Source organism: Crocodylus siamensis, chromosome 2, assembly GCF_052110815.1.
Source record: "Crocodylus siamensis isolate JL-2025a chromosome 2, ASM5211081v1, whole genome shotgun sequence".
Classification (NCBI taxonomy): Eukaryota; Metazoa; Chordata; order Crocodylia; family Crocodylidae; genus Crocodylus; species Crocodylus siamensis.
In genome coordinates, this window is record NC_143396.1 from 70,386,856 (window position 1) to 70,412,513 (window position 25,658).

The 25,658-nt window shown below is 42.1% G+C and overlaps 1 protein-coding gene and 1 non-coding gene across 7 annotated transcripts in view; both read right to left on the reverse strand.

Annotated features, from left to right (window-relative positions):
- The window catches only part of TENM3 (teneurin transmembrane protein 3), a 2,356,642-nt gene that overhangs the window by 1,400,917 nt on the left and 930,067 nt on the right, over nucleotides 1-25,658 (reverse strand). The gene's annotated exons all lie outside the window — the stretch shown is intronic.
- Nucleotides 7,150-7,221, reverse strand: TRNAA-UGC (transfer RNA alanine (anticodon UGC)). The gene has a single exon. It is a non-coding gene; the product is annotated as a tRNA-Ala (tRNA).

Consider the following 25,658-nt stretch of genomic DNA (forward strand, 5'->3'; position numbering starts at 1 on the left):
CCCCAAAACATCCAAAAACCTCTCTTTCAAATTAAGTGGTTCATTCAATCTAGTTATTATAGGTGCAAAAAGGAAGTAGAATTTTTCCCTAAATGTCTAAATCTTGCTAGGCACAAGCTTGTATTGACCTCCAAAATTCAGGCTTGGAAAGAATTTACCTTCAGGACATACTACAAGGAGGAAGAGGAGTTGGGTATTTCTTTCTTCTCCTTTGCCCTGAGCAAAGATTATTATATGGATCTGATGTATGTGTATCAAGTGATCAAGACTGGAAGGGGCAGGCACTGTTGGAATAAAGTCACAGATTCATAGATGCTGGGGTCAGAAGGGACCTCAGTAGGTCATCGAGTCCAACCCCCTGCCCTGGGTAGGAAAGAGCACTGGGATCAGATGACCCCAGCTGGGTGCTTGTCCAGTCTCATGTTGAAGACCCCCAAGGTAGGGGAGAGCACCACCTCCCTTGGAAGCCCATTCCAGATTCTGGCAACCGTTACTATGTTCTTTCTAATGTCCAACTTAAATTTGCTCTCTATCAATTTGTGGCAATTGTTCCTAGTTACTCCAGGCGGTGCCCTAGAAAATAGAGCATCTCCTATTCCTTGCTGCCCTCCCCTGATGAATTTATAGGCAGCCACAAGATCACCTCTCAGCCTTCTCTTGTGAAGGCTGAAGAGATCTAGGTCCCTCAGTCTCTCCTCATAGGGGCTTGCCTGCAGGCCTCTGACCATAAGAGTGGCCCTCCTCTAAACCCTCACAATATGAATGCTATGTGCCCCCGGCAGTGGGGGGGCATGGTGAGTTCCAGCAGGTGGCAGCAGTGCAGTCAGCAGCAGGAGTGTGGTGGCAGTCAGTGTGGAGATGCCGCAGGCCTGTGGGGGGAAAGGGGAGGTGGCGAGTGCCTACCAGTGGTCAAGATTCTCTGCATTCTCTTGCAGTGCAGTGCCCAAAACTGATGCAGTACTCCAACTGTAGTGCTGCATAGAGGGGAAGCATCACCTCCCTGGACCTGTTCATCATTCATCTGCTAATACATGATAAGCTGTGGTTAGCCTTGTTGATCAAAATGTCACATTAATGACTCGCGTTCATCTTGTAGTCAACCATGAATCCAAGTTTCCTTTCTGCTGCTGTGCTGCTGAGGTCATCTCGCAGCCTGCAAGTGTGTTGGTGGTTCTTTTTTCCCCAAGTGCAGCACTTTGCACTTGTCTTTGTTGAACTGCATCTTGTTTCATTCTGCCCATTCTTCCAACCTGTCCAGATCCATTCCCTATCCTCTGGTGTGTTAATTTTGCCTCATACTTTGGTATCATCTGCGAATTTGGACAGGGTGCTCTCCACACCCTTGTCCAAGTCACTGATGAAGACAGTGAATAGCACTGGTCCAAGAACCAAGCCTTGCGGGACTGCAGTGCCTGCATCTTTCCAGATTGATATCGTCCCATCCACCACCACTTTCTGACTGTGACCCCTGAGCCAATTTGCTACCCACCTGACCATGTAATCATCTGCATCACAGCCTGTCAATTTATTTATGAGAACAGAATGAGATACCGTATTGAAGGCCTTCTTAAAGTCTAGGTAGATGACATCTACCTTGATTCCTGCATCTAAGCATTTTGTGACCTGGTCATAAAAAGAAACAAGTTTAGTCAGGCAGGATCTACCTGCTATGAACCCATGCTGATTTCCTTTCAGCATTATTTCCCCTGCTGGGCTCCCACAAATGTGATCCTTAATGATTTTTTTCGGAGCTTTCCCAAAGGTAGAGGTGAGACTAACTGGCCTACAGCTTCCCAGTTCCTCCCTCCTTCCCTTCTTGAAAATAGGTTACATTCAGTTTCTGTTTACTTATTGTGCTTAGGACCTTACCATGCAGGCAGTCAAACAGAAATCACTGAATCGTTTGAATACTTGTGCTGAAAAGTATTATTGATGTGAGGAGGGAGGAAAGGTTGCAGCTCACAGGTGAGCAAGACCCACAATATTCGCACTCAGGTTCTTTTAAAAAGTGAATGTCACCCAAGTTATTTTATGCATTTTATAACCTCTTTAGAAATAAGCATGCATATCTATAGTACCAGTAAAATTTCACCTCATTTTAGGTAAAATGAGCTGGCTGTTCTCAGGTATGTTTGATCCCACGTGATATAACATTAGCACAAATAATTTGCACAATAGGTAGCATGCATTCTAAGGTGATGAAAATACGGATTGCATTTTTTCATGATGCAAAGAAAGCCCACAGCCAATTTACCTCAAATGTATACTTTGAATCAATAATATTGTATTTCCTATTAGTGTCTGCTCCCCCCCAACACATACACACACCCATAAACAAAGAGCAGGTAGAAAACTCTTTTCATATTTCTGAAGAATAAGGGAATAAGCTTAGGATAAAGTCGACACATTAAATAGTCATCCATCACACTGAGAGCCCCCCCCAGATATAATGGGAAATACAGACAACAGAACTTTGCCTTGACAGCTGGATAAACAGTAGTGTCTCAAGAGTTACCAGTATTTTCATACTAAGAGAAAATTTGTATTTTCCTTTTAAAAATCTTGGGGAAAGGGAGGTAGGAATATATGGGCTGAAGAGTTAGGTTTGAGATATAAATTTATCCACTCCTTTGCTTACTTTTTGGACTACTAAACAATTAATTCTGCTGCTATTCATTTTTTTTATCATATTAAGTGCTTGAAAACAGAAGGTGCTATGACTATGGGGGAAGAGAGTGGCTGGGTGGGAGCCTCTTGGGATGCTGGAGGTCCTGTAGAGGAGGCCAAAAATCAGTTAGACATAGTCTTCTATAGAAGAGGGTTATATCTAACAGCACTTTTACATGTGGTCTGGGGTAAAGAGGACAGTGTTTAAATCAGAGTAGCTCCAAGAGCCACTCTAATTAAAGCTTTGCCACTTCTCCTGTATCAGCCTCCTTGTGCTTAAAAATGGTGGCAAGGGCACTTAAACTAAAGCTCATTTGATGAACTTTAATTCAAGCATGCTGACTGCCATTCTTAGGCTTGGGGCTGGTGATACACAAGATATGTATCACACACAGTGCGGAGGCTGCTGGAGTGCAGCAGTTATCATGTCAGAGCAGCCTCTGCATTCATGTATAGGCACCCTAAGGTGCTCAGAGGGCCCTTAGCATCAGTTTCCCTGCCCAAATATTTGGACACTTTTGATTTAAGGATCATTAACACATATAAAGTTAATGAGTAACAACACCATTAGATGACTAAGTCCTAGCCCTTACTCCATAACTGCAAACTTGCTCTGCAAGGCACTGGAGTCTTCAGACCTGTTGTATGGATCACTGTGTGTTGCCACCTGAACCACAAGTAGTGTAGCTGAGTCTGTGGGGCACCGAAGGTAGGCTAGTTGACACCAACTGTCACTGCTTCCAATCTGGGTAGCAGCACACACGGAGCCAGGCAGTGTGTTTGAGGATGCTACTGCTGGGCATGGTAAGGCTTTTGTCCAGATACGGCCAAAAAGCATGCTACTTCAAAACATTAACTCAATGAGCTTCATTTAAATTAACAAGATGTTCTTCACATCTTATTAGTTTCTCTTTCTCTATGCAATAATCAGCCTTGAGTTTTTCTCTTATTATCTCAATGAGATGGCTTGATAACTGGATAATTTGTTAATGACATAATTGCTTTTTGTCAAATCTGTCAAATCTGCAAACTTGTAATTGGTGCTTTTTGCAGCTGATTCCAAAACTGAGACTCTTAAGAGATTATATTGATTACGGGAAGAGAGCCAGATGTTGCGCTCACTGAAACAGTGGATGGAATTGACATCACTACACTGATGGAAATGTAACTGGCTTAACAAAATATGGCAGAAATTTCCTATTTATTGAAAGATTTTCCTAACAATGAATTTCAAAGATTTATTCTTAGCTCTGTTTAAATAACTAAATTAGATGTACACTGAAATTTGAAAACCTGTTATAAGATCATGGCATAACAAGGCTTCTAGCTACATTAAGCCAGGTGGTTTTAATATGCATGTGGAAAAACACAAATTAAAACAGCAATAATCATTTTTAAACTAATTACTAATGGAGCAGAATATTTTCAGTGAACATTAAGCACGCTATGGTTTAAAGCAGACAAATGATTAATGAACAAAATCAATAAGTAGCTTATATCTCATATTTTGTCTGAGTCTCCCATCTCCTGTCCATGCTTTCTGTACACTGTTCAGTTTAATACTCAGGCACAAAAGGACTTGACATCAGGAAGTACATTTCTTAACCTTTCAACAGCTAATGATGATCCTCCCCTCTCTCCCCCGCATCACACTTTTTTCATTCATACAGTACAACGATAAGATTGTCTGCTCAAAATCTTATTACTAGTAGGACTTACAGTAACATTATGTGGTAATTACCACTGTAGTCAAAGACTTATTTTTTTGTGTCTTTATTTAAACAAGTTTTAGAATGATAAGACTTTAAGGGTAATAGCTTCTCTACTTTTAAAATAAAACAACAGAAATCTGCAATGATTTCAGTGCATACAAGGTGACGTTTCAAATACTGTTTGATAATGTTATGGCAAGAATTTATACATTGCTGGAGTGGAGACACCTAAATGTTACATAAGTGGAACTAGATAATTTAGAAAAGCTTTCTTACTGAAGTGTTTGTTTTCAAATTCTTCTAGGGCAGAAAAAACTCTATTCTTACACTACAAAAGATTAAGACTAGTCTGAGAAGTAAATAGATTTCAATAGAACATATTTATGAGCATAAAGGACTGAATCTTGTTACCCTTTAAGCAACCAGATGGCAGCTTTCCAGTTGTGTAAGTGGCATTTTTGGCACTTAGGAAGAGTTTGTGATTCTATCACGTAGTCTAATATTTTATTCTGCTTCTAAAATTTTTGTCTATTATTTTAAGCTGCCTTAGCCTTTCTGGAAAGCATCTAAATCAAATAAACTAATAAATATTACCCATGCAGTGTGGATGCATATATACCCACGCTGCTACTGAACATGAGCAGTAGGTTATGCATCAATGGACAGGGCAGTGGCTATGTATGCGCAAACTTGAGAGTAAGTCTTAAAAAAATTGGGGAGGAAGAGCTTTTTATGGTTTAGCCTCTATGAGTGGTTAGAGTACTCAGCCAGAAAGCAGATCCAGATTACAGACCACCTTTTCCAGAGGGTTTAAACCTACAGCTCTCTGGCCCCTGAATGTTACACTTATTTCATGATTAACTGGTTAATCATGTCTTGAAGTACTGACCTGGTCATACTTTCAATCAATTAATGGCATTTATAGCTATTTTAAATAAAATAAAAGACAGCAATTCTGAAAAATGGTATGTTCTAAATATGGATGTATACAGCATTTTCTAGTTCACATTTCACCTGCACACCTCAAATGTAACTATAAGGTTCTGAAAAGTTTATGATGGCAGATCATATAAGTAACTTTCCTCCTTACTAGGTAGCTAAAATAAATTTTAAAAAGATGAAGAATTTTTTTTTTATTAGAGGTACCTGTATCTAGGAAATAAATATCACACAGCCGACCAGTTCTGGCTACACTGCTACCCAACTGCTAGAATCCTTAACATTATCACAATTGGGCTATACGTTGGAGTCAAACATTTAGGTATTTATTTGACCTTTTATCACTACCATGCAATAGTATTTTAGTAACTGAGTACTTTGCAAACATTATAGAGATATGTTATCTATGTAGGCTAAAGCATTAGCAAAGTACAAGGACAGGAAATATTATCATTCTCATTTTACAAAAAACTAAAATATAGAAAGGGTGCGAATACAGATCTCCTGAGTGGCAGTACAGTGTCGTAATCATAAAGCAATATTCTCCTTGGCTACAGACAAAGAAAGCAAACAAATGAGATGGCAAATGATTCTTTGGATGAAAATGTAGTGACCTGACCAGGAGGAATGGATAATTGATGTAATTCTCTTACGATGCTAGTTAAATAGTTGTCTATTGCCCTTGGTCTATTCTGATAAGCATCTCAACCCCAGAATCTTCAAAGGATCTGCTTTTTGGATTAATTACATTTAAAAAAAAAATCTACCTACTCCATGAAAAGCTCCAATCACTGCTTCCTCTTTCAGCCAGAACACTGGATGATATTTTCAAAACTTTTAGATTAGTTCACTGGTTTTGCTTAAATTCTTGTGGTATTTTAAGTCTCTTGCTTAGTTCTTTTGCAGAAGGTCTTTGTAAGCAAAATATGGCATTGCTGTAAAGTGAGGTGAGTAGTGATTAAAGCTAAGTGGATCTTGTTAATTCAGCAACACTTTAAAATAATTGAACATGAATAAAATGGTAAATTACAACAAAAATCCTGTGGGAGAACATATGAAATCCACATTAATACCACATTAGTTCATCATGACTAACATTATTATAGTTAATATGAAATGATAAAATAATGACTAGCTACTTATTATAGAGTTACTGTTATTTCCATTCTTTTTACTAGGAAGAAAATAACTGCCTTTCTGGAGAAAAAGTAATCAAAGTTTTTCCTTTGTAAGTTATCAAAGTTTTTTTTGTTTTTTGTTTAAGGAGGAAACATTTTCTGCTGATTCAGACTGCATTTGGCTTCTGCATCTTGGAAACAAAAGCTACAATTTGAGATGCAAATGGATAACAATTCTTTTTTTCTAGCATTTATTTATGTTAGAACTCAAAACGTAAAAGGTACGTTCTGTTCTTGCCATTTAAATAAAATGGTTAAAAGTAAATTGGAAATATGATTTTATATTTTCATAGAATATGGACTTGCTTATTAAATAGTTTCATTTTGCCTAACCCTAGAAATATCTGATGTTGCTATATACAATACCAGCACTTTCCAAACTTCTGATACCAGGGGCGCACTGTTTTTTCTGGACTAAAATTGATGGCACACTTCATTCTTACACTCAGAAAGGTGTTATTTTTCCTGTTACCTGTTACATGTTTTAAAATGTACATATTTCAGACTGCATACTGAACACTGGGCTATATATTTCATAGTTTCTAGGGTCGGAAGGGACCTGAGCAGATCATCTAGTCTGACCCCCTGCCATGGCAGGAAAGAATACTGGGGTCAAATGACCCCAGCAAGATGTTCATTTAACCTCCAAAATATGGAGATGCTGGGGATTGAACCCAGGACCTCATACATGCAAAGCATGTGCTCTACTACTGAACTACATCCCCCTTTTTTTCAAAACATAACACATACCATTACCCTGCCAGAGGAAACCATACCAGTGATGAAACATACTGTTAAAGAGGTACTCTACAACTTGTCTGAATTTGGAGCACTCCTGTTGAAAATCACTGAGATGGATCTAAATTCAGCGAAGATATGGAGGGGAATCTTGAGGCTAAAAAGGCTGAAGTACCCATCCTGTGGGTGCTAATTAAGTGTGGCAAGGGCAGGACCTCAACTTGCTCTTTTCATTGTCTGACCCCTCCTGACTCCTTGTCTGTACTTCAGGGTACAAGGCAGCCCTCATTGCTGAAACTGATCCTGGAGGGTCCCTCACACCAGCAATCACCCCCTGTCACAGCCCTGGGAAAGTAGTAATGGAAGGGATGAACTGGGCTGCAAAGTGTGGCTTTGTCTGTTCATCTGCCTGTCTGCCCACTTGCAACAGAGTGCACTGCTGAGAATGCATGTGCGGGTGTGTGATGGGGGGTTGTACAGGGGCTGCCAGAGGGCAGGGAAGGCCTCAGCAGTGGCCAGAGGAGCAGCTTCAGGCACCACCAGAGTAGCATGTGCAGGATGCTGGATGGGAGAAGAGGGCATTTACCTCCTGAGACAGGGGATCTAAATATGGTCTAATTTTTTTTTAATGTTTATTACCATGGTATCTTAGGGTGCTTATACATGTGACAATGTTACTATCTACACATTATTAAAATTTCCCTTTGTGTGGCTTAATGGCATCACACTTCACACATACACGAGTTTGGGTTTTTTAAAACAAGTTTGCATCACGATGTAGTTTAGTTTGCAATGTTGTAACTTGGAACATTGCAACCATTAATCTGTCAGCTCGCCACCAACCATGGGAGAGGCAGGCAGTCTGTACCAAAAAAAGGATCAGGTCCCTTGCTGCTTCTGCCTTCAGCAGGCGTCTCTGACTGCCAGGGCACTTGGGGCTGCCTGCAAACAAACTAGCTTTCCTCTGAGGCAGCATGGGGAGGCAGCAGGAGGGTAACTGATTGTGCTGGGGGCCAGAGAAGGTGGTGGGGATGGTTCAAAGGGTGCTGGAGACCCAAGCAGGCTTGGGAAGAGTGGGATTGACTGCTGACAAGCTGAGGCAGCACCTGGCCTACTAACAGTCCATCTAGGAAGCCCCTGAGGGTGCTGCCACCACGGAGGGAAGAACCAGGGCCCCCCACAGTTCAGGGGAAGCTCAGCCCATTGGCAACTCACCCTGCTGTCATGGCAGAGGCAGAAAGACTCTGCTGGGTAAAAAAAAGGATTGGGCTCCTTGACTGTTGCTTCTGCCTTCAGCAGGCACCTGTGGCCACCAGGACAACTGCATGTACACAACAACAAAAAAATTAAACCTACTGTTCAAATTAAAAACTCACCATTTCAATTTAGAGGACACAGAATGCAACCCTGAAAGACTAAACCCCCATCATGTGTACAAGCACCCTTAGGTTCTAACTAAGATCACGGCAGCATATATTATACAGGATGTTATAGTCCCAAAGTAAAAGATAGCATCCTCTCTAAGGTACAGATGGTCAAATGCACAAAAAAGCAGCATTGGAATTTCAAATTTTATACACAGAAAACTGAAGCAGATTTTTAAAGGTGGAGGAGGCCGCAGGAAGACAAAGTGACACCACTCGAGCAAGACAGGTGACAAATGTAAGGAGTGCCCAGGTAAGAAACAGGAGTCCAGACAGTCTCCCAAATTGGGGGGTGGCACACGCACCTAGGCAAGGCCTTAAATGCATATGTACCAATGCCCGTAGTATGGGGAACAAACAGGAGGAACTCGCCCTCAGAATAGCCAGTTCAGACCCAGACATAATAGGGCTTACAGAAATGTGGTGGGATTCATCCAATGACTGGGCAGTTAGCATTAGGAGCTATAAGCTATACAGGTGGGATAGAGAAGGAAGGAAAGGTGGGGGTGTGGTGCTCCATGTCAAGGAGCAATACACATCCTCTGCCAGCAGAATGGAGTCAGAGGAGGGGCAAGCTGAAGTGCTCTGGGTCAAGATACAAGGGTGCCGTGGGGAGAGACATCTAACAGTGGGGGTCTACTACAAATCCCCCAACCAAAGGAAGGAGCTGGACAGGGAATTTTCAGGCCAGCTTGCAGAGGCCCTTAAGGCAAGGGATATAGTTGTCATGGGCGATTTAAATTACTTGGACATCTGCTGGGAGGAACAGTCAGCCAGGTTGGACCGCTCAAGGAGGTTCCTGGCTGAAATAACAGGACCTCCACTTAACTCAGGAGGTGCACGGTCCCACCAGAGGAAATGCCCTGTTGGACCTGGTCCTGGCCACAGGCGATGACCTGGTAAGGGGCCTCCAGGTTCTTGACCTCCTGGATGATAGTGATCATCTCTTGCTGGAATTCACCATTCAGCGTAGGGTATCAAGGGCCTGCAGCAAGGCGGCAGCCCTAGACTTCAAGAGGGCCAACTTCAATTTGTTGAGATTAGTGGAAGATGTGCTGGGGTTCTCAAGAGCAGGGGAACTCAGTGCCCAAGATGAGTGGTCATTTCTTAAGGAGATGATACTTAGGGCCCAAGGGGTGACTATCCCAACAAGAAGCAAGGGGGGCAAGAGTGCTTGAAAGCCACCCTGGTTCACCAAGGGCATCTGGGAATGTTTGCTAAAAAGGTGGCATACAACGAGTGGAAGGGGGGTGTTATCTCCAAAGACAAGTGTACTTCCTCTGCTCATGCCTGTAGGGGGGCTCAAAGGCAACCAGCAGGGTTTCATTAGGGGCACGTCATGTCAGACCAACCTGATTGCCTTTTATGATAAGGTCACAAAAGCACTGGATGCAGGTGTCGCCATGGACGTAGTCTTTCTGGACTTCAGCAAGGCCTTTGACACTGTCTTCCACCCCATCCTCATTAAAAAAAACTAGGTGACTGTGGCATTGATGCCTACACAGTCAGATGGATTGCAGATTGGCTGAAGGGTCGTACTCAGAGGGTGGCAGTGGATGGGTCATATTTGACCTGGAGGGAAGCAGGCAGTGGAGTCCCCCAGGGATCAGTCCTGGGGCCTGCGCTGTTCAATTTCTTTATCAGCAATTAGGACAATGGGATGAAAAGCAACCTGTTTAAATTTGCTGATGATACCAAAATTTGGGGTGAGCACGCTAGTAGCGAGGGAAAAATTGCAGCAAGCACTGGATAGGTTACAGGGGTGGGCTAACAAAAACAGGATGCGTTTCAATACTGACAAATGCAGGGTGCTGCACTTGGGCAGTAGTAACCAGCAGCACACACTTATAAGATGGGAAACTCCCTTCTTGAGAGCACAGAGACAGAAAGGGATCTCGGAGACATTACTGACTCCAAGATGAACAGGGGCCAACAATGCTAGGTCACAGTTGGCAGGGCTAACCGGACCTTGTCATGCATCCACAGGTGCATCTCAAGTAGGGCCAAGGAGGCGATCCTTCCCCTCTACACGACACTGGTCAGGCTACAGCTGGAGTACTGTGTCCAGTTCTGTGCATCCCACAGACTGCCAGGACCTGAGCCTGCTCAGCCTTCACAAGAGAAGGCTGAGGAGGGACCTGGTGACCATCTATAAACTCACTAGGGGGGGACCAGAAGGATTTGGGAGAGACCTTGTTTCCCCTAGCGCCCCCTGGCATAACAAGGAATAACGGCCATAAGTTGTTGGAGAGTAGGTTTAGATTAGACATCCGTAAGAACTACTTCACAGTTAGGGTGGCTAGGATCTAGAACCAACTTCCAAGAGAAGTGGTGCTGGCTCCCACCCTGGGGGGTCTTTAAGAAGAGGCTTGATGCCTACCTGGCTGCAGTCATTTGAGCCCAGTTTTTCTCCTGCCCAGGTGGTGGGTTGGACTTGAAGATCTACAAGGTCCCTTCTGACCCTACTTCTATGATTCTATGAATCTATGAAAGGTGGATGGGTACCTAATTCCCATAGGTATAATGGGAGTTCTGGCCTACTTTGCAGACCTGCCAAGACATCTGAGCTAGATTTATATACAATAGGCTCCAGAATTGAAAGCAATATAGCAATGTTAGCATGGTGCTATGCCCAACCTTTTTATAGCTGAAAAGCAGGGCTTATTAGCCAAGTTCAGCACCAAGCTCTAATGACTATATTGATTCTGGTTCAGGAAGTGACATTTGCAGACCTAGGGCAGATCTCCCTGCCGGCTGCTGCATCATGTCATGCCCTAAACACCGCTAAAATATGGCCATAGGGTCATATCTATGTTACTTCTGCAGCACTCTGGGAAACACCATCAATAAGCAAGTTCCCCACCCCAGATGCTCCTCTTTCTATGTGCCAATCCCAGAACTGAAGCAAAGCTGCCCTGAACAACCTCCTGCTGTTCTTGAGATGATTATCTTCAGCATGCTTATAAGTGGCAGGTGGCCCTGCAATGCAGCATTACAGACATATTGCTGGAAATGGTGCACACAGAATGGAACGGCAAGGAATTGTTCTCAACAGTGCTCTCGCAAGCAGTATTAAAGCAGTACAGACATGCCCTACATCAGAGCTGTTCATCTTCTGTGAGGTCAAGGACCAAATGCCCTGCAGGCCCCACCAGCAGCAACTGCATGGTTGTGGGTCGCACCGGGGCAAGCCATAGGTTGCAAGTGGCACAAGTGCTCCCCCACTTAACTGAATGCACACCACACACCTTCCCAATGCTGCAAGGTGCAACCCCAGGTTTACTCTCAGGTCCTTGCACCATATGCCCCACCCCCTGGGGCAGGAGTAGAAAGCGGAAGCTGGAGGAGGAAGGGGAAGCCTAAAGCCTCTGTTGCAACCTCCGCAACAGGGCGGCGGGGCGGGGGGGGGAGGGCAGCAGCGCTGGACCAGAACCAAGGACTGCAACTTAACACCTCATAGGCCATAAGTAGCCTGCAGGCTACCAGTTGAACAGCCCTGCCTTAAGTGACTTGACCAGTCACACATGCTGTCTATGATGGAGCAAGGAGCTGAACTCTGATCATCCAAATCCTAGCCTAATGCAGTAACCACAACACTCACTTTTCGCATATTCCTCTACTTCTCTTAATGAAAGACCGTGGCTTTACATTAGGGAAGGCCTTGTACAAACAATTTTGGTATAAATAAAAGGCTGATTCATTTTGACAGTCCTGTCAAAGAGATTCTTGGAGGAGGGAACGCACAATAGAAGAGAACAGAAAAGGAAGGGATGGCAGGTAGAAACAGTCTGTGAGTATGTATTCGGCTGGTGACACACTCAGTAACTGGACACACAACATAGTTTATTTGGTTTATAACTAGGTTTTACACCATTGAAAAGAAAGTTTGGACAATGCATTAAACAACCCTAGGCTGGTGTAACTTAGATGAATGTGGTATTTAAAAAGATCCTAGGGGTAAAGAAAACAGGGGTAAAATTACACACCTAAATAGCTCTCTCTATATCTAGTTTGAGACATTTGCTCAAACTGAACAGGCAATACCTGTTTGCCTGCCACTTAGTGGTAAAGCCCTGTAATAGTGGCTAGAATAGCTGGCCATCTGTCAGCTCCAGATTCTGTTACAACTTACATCAATGAACAAAACTGATGTAAACTGCACCCATTTAAACGCATCACATGTCTAGGCCTTAAAAGTTGAATTCAGGTTAATTTTGAAAGACTCTACTGAGTTAACAGTTGCATAGGGGTATTTCAGAGTCTATAATTTTATATGATCTCTGAAAGCTGTTATATTGATGAAGAAGATGGGAGAGCACTGAAGTTTAAGTTAAATTTAAACCAAGGTACAGTTCTGAGAGAACTGTTAATCTACATATTAAAAATGACAACACTGCATGATTAATCTGTCAACATGACAATCAACAGTTGGTGCTAGTCCTTTATTCTACAGTTTAGCTGGCTTAGGCTGTTGGAGGAAAAAATTACTTGAGTGCACCACAATGGTTAATGATCATGATTCTCAGTGTCTTTGTGTGAGATATTACTTACCATGACATATTTGGGGCAAGAACTGGGATCCAAATTCAAATACAGGTCACTGGTGTTTGGTAAACTACTTTAAACATTAAAACATCTTCAACAGTAACACTTCTAATTCCAAGACTTTTCACACATGTATGTGTCTGTGCGTGGTATTCAGAGAAGGTTTGTCTCTTAAGGATGTAAGCCCTTCAAATATTCTGGAGTGACAGCTGTCTCTTTACAGTTAAGGTAGCAGCTGAGTTTCCATTACAAGCTTGATTGAGTGGCTTTTTTCCATAAAGAAATAGCCAAAAGAACTCATATCAGCCTGAAAATTGGTAGGTTCAATCTGAAGATGAGAAGCTTCAACTGCCTGAGACAAGGGGCTTGCTAATTATGACAAGCTAAAATAAGCACCGTCTAACAGTTCCCATTTTTTAGGACACTTTGTAGTAAACAGAACAAAGGCAGTTAAGACATCTTCACAAGACTTGTTTAGTATCAAACTAATATCCAGAAACAAAATACACTGGTTACAGTGAAATTAGTGAAGTTATTACCTTTTGGTTTTTTTCAGTAAAACCAATTGGTTTTCAGTAAAACCAATAGGGAATTCCAGCTCTAGTTGGCAACAAGTCTGACAGACCTAAGTCTAGATGAAAAAACCTCTGTAGTCGTTTTTTTCTTGAAGAGATACATCTCACATGTAAAGTAATTATTAAGGATTGACAATGCTGACAACAGGATTTTTCCTGCCATGAAGGTTCCTGAGCCAGGGCAACAAGCCATTTAGGCTAGGGACTGATATTACATTACACATAAACTGGTTTAAGTGATCAGAAACTGGTTTACACCTGTAACAGAACAGATGTTCAATGCACATAAACCAGTTTGAAAATGGCTGAAGCCAGTTTGAGATAAATATGGTTGAATGTAGCATCAGACTTAATAGATTTGGGTCAGACCAGTTTATGCAATGTCTGTCCCAGACCCTTTCCTAGTTTAAGTTAAACCAGACTCCTCTAGCATCTTGGCATACTCTCTGGGCTGGGCGTGGCTATCTGCTGGAGCAGAGCAGGGTTGGCCCCACCCCTCTCCAACCTAACCACAGCACTATCGCTGCTCTGGCTGGCTGAAGGACTGCAGCAGCTTCCAGGCTTCCCCCTGTTCCATCTGCCCCTCCCCACTGGCTGCTCAATCAGGGATTCCCACCTCCCACTTCTCTCTCATCGCTGGAACCCAGCATCTGGCCATGCCTCCCCGTCCCCATGCTAGCTAATGCTGAGAGGTGTCCGTGTGGGTCTTCAATTTTACTGGAACAAAGGGAAGACAGCTAGTGGCCTGCAAATGCAAATGCACCCTGCAGATAAGAGCTTGAAACTAATGAGAGAGATGTTTTCTTTTGTAGGGCTTGATGGGCCAATGAACAATCTGCTGTGTGCAATCTATCAGTCTTCAAGAGGGGACAGAGAAAGGTATTAAAAATGATCGGGTTTGCAGACAGTCTGAAGAAGTAGGCAGACAGAGATTGAAAAACTCAGTATCAACAGGTGCAGGGTTTGGCAACACTCTTATCCCTTGAGCAACGAGAAGGAAAAAGCCTAGGATGGTTCAGGCAGGGTGGGGGGTTTACACCTTCCCTAATTAGAGCATCATGACAGGGCTGGCTATGCCCACCTCGACTCAGCATTGTGGAAGGGAAGGGAGGGGTGCTTTAGCATCCCCAACTTAAAGCCTGAGCCACTGCAGGCATGTGCCTACAGTTCCTGAGTCCAGAGGGGATGTCTGTTCAATTGCAAACTGATTCAGCCTAGGCAGGTTAGACTAACCTGCAAAGATTGAATGAATTCAGGCTCAGGCTTTTTGAATGCCTGTCCCTAACCTTAAAACTCTTGGTAGCTCTCTTCTTCCCAGTTTTCTTCAAGTATGCTGCTCTTGTCTACTCCCTATCTCTTTTGTGAGACTCATGGAAAGTAAAACTATCGTAGGAGTCATGGGGTCTAAAATGCACATTGTATTGGAGGTCAAAAGGAGAGATAAAGAGGGCCATCCCTTCTTTCTGGGAATATATTACAGTCAGCTTAAGAAAGAAAAAACACCACCACATTAGAAGGCTCAATCAGCTTCTTACCTGTCTCACTGGAGATTACATATTTCATGTGAAACTTCATACATGGCTATAATAGTTACCAATTAGCTCATTTTTGGCCTACTGGAAACTCACACCTCTATATTCATGATCCCAGTGTTTGAACTATGTTGCAAGTATATACCTGCCTTTCTTGTTTGCTTTATGATAATTGCAGATCGAACTAAAATCTGGAATGGATATTAGTGCACTTTTTCATTGGTCAGAAAATACCAGTGCAGTTTTGTAAATTAGCAACTATTAAACTGAGTTTTGAGAAGCTAGTCACAGAATCAATAATGTAACTTGGAGGTGGGGCACTGGAGCACCAACCCTGGGCACTCATACAAAGGTGGTGCCAAAATGGCATACCCCAGGAAGTCTGTGCTACCCCCATGGCTTTTGCTGTACCTAAGCAGCAGCGGCAGCCTGTGCTACCACCACTGCCTCAGCCTAAATGAGGAAGCTTCACCCTTCCCTTGTGACGTGTCGAGCGCCACAGTTTACAGTTTAAAGTCACACTTTTGCACAGTGAGAAACTTAACTGGCCCTGTTCCAAAGGTCTTGTGGAAAACTATATTCTCCATCCTATCTACTATCTTGAGCTTTTTCTTTTTATTAGAAAAAAAAAGCTATGGTTGAAAGCTATATTAACCTGAGTTTGAACTATAAAACATTTCCAGTGCTTGTTGTTCTTAGGATATTTTGCCTGACCCCAGGAGGCAGCTGTTCTAACCCCCGACCACTCCCCCAACCTCTTCTCAGATGCATTAAAGGCCTCAAACTGTACTGATTTGATGGGATTTTTGACCTACCCAGCATCATAATCAGTTAATTGAACCACAGTTCAGAGCTATTGGCTTTAAACCACAGGTGGCTGAGCTTTAGAAGAAAAGGATCTCAGGCTCCTATTAGGTAGCTCTTGAAAGACTGTACATACATTCTGACTTGAATTAAACCACAGGAGATACAGTGGCCAAGCAAATATTGTGCTCATGGCATAGGGGTGCTTTAATTATCCTTAAATTGCCACGGATGAGGGAAAGGCAGATGTGCAAAAGAACAGAAAAACATTAAGGAAAATGCACACACACATCTATATATATAATTATTGAAATCAAATACATAGACAGTTTATGCAGAGCAGGGGATGACAAGGGAAAGGAAACCATTTGCTGGGCTGTTCAAATGTGGATAGATGTAAAGGAGACCATTATGAAGCACTAACAATGCTAGAGGGAGAAACTCTAATTCTACCTCTGTACAATAATTGCTAAATTGGAAAGCAAGATGCAGCAAATAATGAAGAGAAAGCAGTCTGGTGTAATTAATTTACTTGCAGGAGGGAAAGACTGTCCACACTGCTCTGTTTCATCCCTGAGCCTCTAAACCTAAAGGCTGGTCCAATATGCCAAAAATGGTCAGAATGCTTGAGAAAAATATACTGGTACAAAGGTTTCCAAGCCTCCATATACTTCAGGTGTACATTAAAGGCTCTTTTGTACCCAGCACAAGAAGCAGAAGATCTAGCTGCGCCATCTAAAAATATAAGAGTGAAATATGAAAAATTGAGGTAAATTCAGTAGTGAGCCTTTCACAAAGAAGCATATTGACAATTTATTTTCAGAATATTTTAGCCACGATACATGAATTGTATGCCACCTGCACTAAAAAAAATATTTTAAAACAAGGGACCGCGACGCATGTAACACACATAGATTATAAAGATGTCCAGGTATAATTGTTCCTCCTCTTTGTATCATGAACTCAAATAACTAACAAAGGCTGCTTTGTAAATCCCAATTAGGCCTCTGAGTTAACAAACTGCATGAATGAAGCAGTGAAATGTAGTGCACACTTTTTAGAGGTATTCTTTTTCCAGATGCTGCAGGTTTTACTACATTCCTTTATAGTCTGCTCACATTTTAAAGGTTATTTTTTGCAACCTTACTGGTTAATAACTGTTTTAAAAAAGAAAAATGACCGTAGATTCTGAAGCAAAAATATAGTTACCAGGGGGAAAAGACCAGCAAACTGAGCTGCCAGGAACTGACCTAATCTAAACCCTGACCTTTTGAACACTAACAACTCCCCCCACCCTCCCACCCCCCAAAAAACCAACAACAACAAAAAAGAAAAAACCCAAAAATCTTACTAGGTAAGTGAAAGGAACTAAGCAACAGAGAAAATCCAAAATCTACATTTTGGAGCCAACAGGGTATATTTGATATGAACATATGGATGCAAGCATTGCAAATTAATTACTCTTTTTTGAGAGAAACCCTGAATGTCAGTGAACTTGGGCTCACCTCCTCAAAGCTGCTCTACCCAGTGGGAATTAGATGCTCAAATACTTTGGAGGATCTGGACATGTGTGTTCAAAGTCTACACAGAAATAGCAGGAGAGGGTTAAGTCCTTTCTTCACAGAACTGTCATCACACTCCTCCCAACCTGCTGCATAATGAAGCGTATGAGATTTCCTCATTCAGAGACACTTCAAGTTTATTCAAATAGGATGATTACTGCTCTATCAGCTGTCATGGAGAGTGAAATAACTAGAGGACCTGCTTGGCTTTGAAACATGTAATGGTGGCTTTCATTCTTTTTGCATAAGGTAGATTAAAATGACTAATTTGTTTTCACATCTCTGGGACTGGCATCAATGGCTAACATAAAAAGACAGCACAGTATACTTTTAATTTTAGACCATCATTACAATTCATAAATCCAATAATTGTTGCTAAATGGAACGACTTTCATTGGGTTGCTGAAGTAGCAAACTCAAGAAGTAGTCTGTAACTGCTGGGTCAAGAGTGGCAAATGCAACGGTTGTAAAGTTCCAACATGTCAGTGAGCAAATTGGCAGTTCTGATGGACTTGCTTTGTGTTGACTTTATGAGTTAGCAGAAGAGATCAAGGGCATAAAAAAGAAGAGGGGGAACGAACGAATACTAACTTCCCCTGGCAAAAAAGGTTCTTGCCATGATAGCCATGGATAAGAATGAAACACTACAACGCCTAGAATGGTAATTATTGCCTCATCTTCAGAGATAGTCACTATTAACTTTAAATTATAAATGATCTATATATAATTTCAGGGAGAAGATGAATAAGGGTTTTGTGAAGGATGGAAAAAAAGATGCAGCACTTTGGCAAGCAGAACAGCAAAGGATGCTCTATTTGATCAAAGTGGGAAAAACACTTATGCCAAACTGTCTGCTTTGTTTACAGTCATTGCCATTCTCTCACATCATCTGCCTCTTTGCATTATTGTATTGTCTACACTTTTTATTCACTGTTGGATGATCAGTGAATCAGTGTCCAAGGCTTTTTTCTGTGACAGATTTATTTATATTTATTGAACTTTTTAACATCCTGCTTACAGCAACTACCATAATCTCTTTATGAATGCTAGTTCCTTCACTCATAACCAGAAGTGGACAGCATATAAAGAATAACAAAATTATAAGCTATGAAAAGGATTAGGAGAATTCCATGTCAAAATGGACAAAGAAAAGCTAGTATTATGCTGTAAAAAATAATGGCTTTTCTGTCTCCTGGGCAAGGAGAAATAACTTTTCCACCACATAATAAATTTATTAGCCTTCCCGACCTCATCATTCCCACCTTAACTTAGATACAGCATCAAAGACAAGAACATCTGTTTGACAGCAACATTTTCAAATTCAGCTTGTTAACATTCATAGTTGCTACATTATGAGCTTAAAAGTTACTGCTTGAGCACCACCTTGTGGACTTTTATATACATTGCCAAATCTATAAAACACTCCTTTTTCACTCAAGACACCCCCTGGAAAATAACAGTTCTAAGTTTTCACTCATTTTTTGACTACAGAAATATAACAGAGCAATTCTTCGGTTGCAAATAATTCATGAAGGCCACAATAGGTCAGAATGGTTTTAACATGATGGATCCCTGCTTGAAATCTCTGGCTTTATTTTGTGAATCATGTCAGCATACCGAACAGTGCTCAATATTGCATGGAAGCCCACAGCTCCCTTGAAAGGACTTTAAGACACCCTGCCACATCACCCCGCTGGAGAATCACTTTTTATCAATAGTATGAAGTATACATTGAAATATACTCTGAGTGGTCAAAAGTCTTTGCTCTAGAATAGTGCAACTGAAATATGTAAGGAAATGTGAATTATGACAGATTTTATAATATGTTATGGTAGTATTCATATCAATTTAAAAATTAAACTAAGAAGAATAAGCTGCTACATTTTTTGAGCACTAATGTTCATAACATTACAAATTATTAAACTTCCCAGTTTAGTAGGAATAGGATTTCTTATAGTTTCCAAACTCTTCCTATGACACCATAATTCTGTGTGGCTACCATGTTGAAGATTTCCTGCAGATCAGGTATATTTTTTTAATTACTGTTTATTTTTTATTTATGTTTTTATTTTTTATTACTGTTTCAAGTACTAGTTTCACTTCCTAGATTCAAGGATCTGCACATTTACCGCTGAATTAAGGAGAGGCTCCATCAGAGCCATGAATTGTTTTATATTAAGATGTTGCTAGAGCCCGAATACAATGACAGGGAAATTAAATAGAAAAAAAAAAGATCATAGACTTTCCTTCTTCTTTGCATTCAGTCCTTTCACCACATCTTTCTCTACTTCAGTTAACTGCAACTGCCTTTCACTGCTTGCTGATTTTTACAAAAAATCACTACAACTTTAGACAATGAATGTGTATGATGAATTTTCACTGGGATGTCAAGAATGTTTTATCTACTACTTCCATTATTTGTCTAAACAATAATGGACTCGGTTCTAAATTGTGTAAGGAATGAAAAAATCAGGGCCTAACTATGACTGCTAAAATCAAGCTAATCTTAATTATCATCTTCAACATGTGCTGCAAGGATTTCCAAAAAATAAAATATTTTCTATGGAAGCAATGATAAAAAAGTAATGGCTACATGTCCCAGGTAGACTCTCTTTTAACACTATAAAAGATAAGGGGGGGTTAGTTTTGGAGTGCCTATATACAAGTGCTCGGGGGTTGAGGAGGGCCAATTTAATTTAAGTATTTCACCAACAGCTGCTCTACTTAAAACAGCTTACCATCACGTGTATTAATTTTTAAAATAGCTGTGGGGGTTCATTAGACAAACATTAATTAAAGTGCCTGAATGGCCATTTTAAAGTATGCATGTGTGGGGAGGGAGGGGGGCGTAATACATGTGAAGGTGTGGTAATGATGGAGTGTTCTAATTAGAACATGGAGCAGGCTTGATTAATTGAGTCTGCTCTTACGTGTTCTAATCAGAACGTGAAACAACAAGTCTATAGGCAGCCCAAGTTACTCTGGGGACCTTGCAATGCAGATTAAAATTTACCTGTTAGACCCTATGGCCATATGTCTTTTATAAAACCCTCAAATAGATAGATGTTTGTCCATCCATCCCTACTAAAGACAAAGATATAGGGGAATCAGAATTTATACTTTATATTTATTCATTGCCAGGAGACTGTCTTTTCAACCAGCTGCTTCTAACATCCATAGTTTAAAATGTGGTTTACTGGGGTTGAGCTTTACAACCTTTCATGCAAAAAAAAAAAAAAAAAATGGACTAGATCTAAAGCATGGACTGGAGCTAAAGGAAGTTGGACTGTTAGAATTATTGCATGTGTTTATTTAGCACAGCCTTCTACGCTTTTTGGCACCTTCAATATTTTGCAATGCCCCTCACTTTGTCTATGTGCCATTGAAAATTAAGCCTCAAAGTTCATATAAAATTGAGTTGTTTCTCTGCATTCTTCTGAAACACAATACAATGTTCATATTATCCATAGTATAGCTGGTATCCTTCATGCAAGGATATAAATATATTGATAATCTCAATCAACAATTCACTGTTTTTCCCTACTGAGGAAGCAGCTTGAAAAACCTGAGAGCAATTTATACAGACCAATGCAAAAATGACTTTGGGCTTTCCTTGCAAATATTCTAATGTATAGTTCAAGAAACATGCCAGCCTTTAAGTCAATATGAATATTATGTACATCATTATAACAATTCCTTGTAATTTACAGCAGGAGGCAGGGCAGGGGGCACTTTAAAGGCTAATTCATTCAGAAAAGCATAAACTTTCATAGGCAACAGCCTACTCCATCAGAAGCTAAGAATGGTCAGTGGCATTTAACCTCCTTTGTGCTTTAGGGGCTACTGAAAATATTAACCCAATCCACATCCTCTTCTCATATTGCAAGCAGATTTTGGAATTCTTCTAAACTCTCTGCATAGCATAATTCCCTACCCCCACAAAACAGTTATATAGGTTATATTCAGTCTTCCATTGGAATGTAATTGGCAGAGATGTACAGGGAGCCATCTCATCATGTCTATTAGTCAGGAAGTATGTCTATGGAAAGCATCAGCACTGCTGTGAGAGAGAACCACTATAAGTGCATTTTTGCATGTATATTTCATTATGCATTTGTTTTTCTCCCCCGCATTTTTGTGCATGTTATAATAAAGCACTACTCAGGAACTTCAAAGTTCTGTAGAATCCTGAAATTAACACATCTTGTAATTTTGCTACCTGGTACTTCTGTTCCTGGCCTTATCAAATGTGTTTGTTTTTACATGAAGCAATTAATAAGAGTTGAAAGATATATCTAAATGTAGAAATATTTGAGTAGTAAAATCTAAAAAAAGGGTTGAGAACTAATAAACTATTTATGTTGCTTTCAGTTTTGAGATTATTTCTCCTTAATTATTTCTCACCTAACATCACCTGTAATGCTGGGGGTGTCAATAGATACAATAATTAATCATTAGAAATCATATGTGAGGGTGTTGCATATGTGTACACACACACACACACACAGAGTTCCCTTCCAGCCCCCCATTCATACAGGAACAGTAGTTGTGAAAACTAGCCCTGTTATACCACATACGTGATAGAAGCCAAACAAGCCTCTCATTTCTGCATGCAGATTATGCAGTTATAGGTCTTTGTGCACATCTAGGAAACTTCTGTCAAAGAACCTATTTGAGCAACTCATTTTCAGGTACAAATGTAAACACGCACACAAAATTGGAGGCCTTTTTCAAAAAACCACTCCAAAGCGTAATGCTGTTGCAGATCATATATGTGTATGCTTATGTGTGAAAAGGGAGAAAGGCACATATATTACTGAAGTCATTTGGCAACCAATTTATACACAGAACTATCAACAAAATGGGGTTTTTTTGTTCTTTTTTTACAGCACTGTTGGCAAGGGCATTACAAAAGGAAATACAGTAGTGTTGTTACTGGCTTAGTAACAGTTCTATGGACAGATCAAAGTCATGTGTCAGACAGACATTCTCAGACATTCTAACAAGCAGATCAAAGACATTATTAATAAGGTTTTTGAACAAGGCACTTTTTAAACATCTTTCAACTTCCAGAAAGTGTAGTTATAGGCCATAAACAATGCATAGCAACTGTTAAATTGGTTCAGTAAACAACAGCTCAGTGCAAAGTCATGAGAATGTACTTTACATTTTAGGTTTATGCCACCTAATTTTCCAGGCTTTATTCCACACGGATGGATTATTTCTTTTCTAAAACATTTCCCTCAGCCATTTAGGCTTTAAAACAAATCAAGTCATAAAACTACTGATCAGCTTCTTTGTTTAAAGTTTGCTTCCAATATTTTTGAAGCATAAAATATGTTTGGAATAAAGATGTTCTGGGTTAGAAACACCCCCCCCACAGCCTCCAACCCCCACAGGGGGTGTCATTTCTGAAAAGAGTTCTGAGACACCCAGCGCTTCATTACCATCTTTCAGACAATGTGAACTGTTTCAGTTTTTCTCACTTACACACACCCAAAGAGCTGAACTGTGACATTAAAAACAGTTATTATGGGACTAATGGGTGGCAGATACCCAGAAAGTACTGTAATTCAATGAACCTTCTGGCACATATGACCAGTACCATACCTAGACTCCCGGTGGCCCTGGGTGAACTTTTAGTATTGGGTCCCCCTCCACCAGAGATAACGATAATAATTAGGGGTGCAATGATAGAGAATTTGGACCTGATACAGACGGCCAATTTTTAATGAGCCATAGTGGCCAGTACTGATTCAATTGCCGATATGCAGTGTGAAAAGCAGCATTGGGCTGGTAAGCATAGGTGGTGGAAGGTGGGGGGCTAACTGGGCTCAGGTCCCCCAAATGCGGTGGCAGCAGGTACGGCCAGAGGGCAGCCTGGCCACAGGCTGCTGCAGCAGGAGGAAGGGGCACTCAGATATTCTGCAGCATGCAGCCAGCCCAGCAGGCAGGTAAATTTCTTTTCTAATCTGGGCTTGGGGGGTGGGGGGAGAGATTGAGACCCCCACAGTGCAGGAGGCAATGGGGTAGGGGCAAATCATTCACCGCTGCCCCAGCCCCGCTCCCTGCTGCACTGTGAAGATTGTCGCATGACCTGGCGTGGAGGCTTGGAGCAAGCAGAACCCAGCTTGCAGCTGCAGCCTGCCCTTGCCCTGAGCCAAGATCAAGGAGGGCATGTGCTCCCTCCCCCTTGGCTTGTCGGCACCATGCCTCTGGAGGAGCCATTGGCTCTGTCACATGACATGGCCCAGCCAGGGCTCCATTCAGGAGCATGGGGTGGGGGAAGACTGAGGCACCTGTGATGAGGTGGGGAGTGGGGCAGGGGTTGGTGCTACTCAGCTGGGGTAGATTGGGGCACCAGACAGAGCCATGAGCAGCTTATCTAGGAGTCGGGAGGGTGGCTTATGCTGCTATGCACACCCCTGGATCTATGTGCAGGGTAAGGGTGGGCAGCCACTGCAGGCTGAGGCCAGGGCTGTGCTGCACTCTTCCTGGTGGGGGGATTGGTTCAGGCTGCACTCAGGGTGGGCCATGGGAGTGCAGGAAGGAGGGCTTCAGCCACCCAAAAGTTCACCATCGACCCCTCAACCCCCCACCACCAGCATCTCCATCACCTGCCCTGAGTGCAGCCTGGCCCAGTCCTCCCACCAGGAAGAGCTTTGTGCAGCCCTAGTCCCAGCCCACAACATCAGCCTGCCCTTGCCTCACACAAAGATCCAGAGGACACATGCTCCCCATGCCCTCCTGGGGTATGCATAGTGACAGGAGCCACCCCACCTCCCCATGATCTTCAGATGAGCCACTTGCAGCACTACCCATGCTCTGCCCTGCCCCGCTACCTCCCTAACCATAGGGGCCTTAAACTGTCCCCCCCATGTCCTTTTCCTCCCCGCCCCACAACAGTCTTACCAGCCCAATGCTATGCTTTATGCTGGTGGGCTACACTCCTGGCCACCTGCATGGGGCATTTATCGGCAACTTCATCAGTCTAAACAAGTTGATTGCCGATACTGTCAATTTTCCTTATATCAGTGCCGATCCAATATGGGACCCATGCATCGCTGGACCTCTAATAATAATAATAATAAATTACCATTTTTGGGTTCTCTTTCTGTCTGGGCTCTGGGCGGCTGCACAGTTCTCCCATGCCTGTATATAGCCCTGCATATGACAAGTAGATGCACCTCTCCATAACATGGCGCTGGACACTCAACCCTTTGTGACTTTTCAGCTGTTCTGGCAGGTATGGGGAAAGGTCTAGGTTCTGCCCTGAATCTTCTGGACAGAGGTACTATAATTATCTGAGGTATGGTGACAGAGTGGTTCAAATATCTTGCCACAGAACCAGAGAGTACCTTTATTTGACCCAGTTGTTATGGACCCTGTAATGTTCTGGGGGTTTGTGGGACATCAGGAATGTTTTCTTCTGTTTTACTGTACTGATAAAAGGCCAGCCAAGCCCCAGCCTCTAGATAGCTCCCCCTCTCTTCTCCCTACTCCCTTCCTGCATACAGCACGAGAGCTGGGAGGGTGAGGATGGGGCAAGGGAAGAGACTGCAGGTAGGCCCCTTTGTCTGATCAGCTCCGAAGAGGAGCTCAATCCACCTCTCTTGATCCAACAGACAAACATCTGTTGGGTCAGGGAGTACACCCTAACTCATGGTACTTCATGTAAATCACTATGAGTTAGAGTGGCGGCCTGCACATCTGTTAATGCCCCAGATTGTGCACCTCTCCACTCAGCTTTTATCAGGACAGACTAGTGAACCCAAGTGTAACAACTACAGTAATATAATAGGGTCTTTTGCGATAATCCCACAAGGTAGCTGCATTATGCTAGGCTGGTAGATATGCTCTTGTTCTAATACAATTAGATACAACTTCAAATGAGGGCAAAACATTTTCTTTTTTCTTCAATTTGTCACAGTTGGACATACTTTCCATTATATGCGGTCACTAGTCACTGCTACATTTATCTA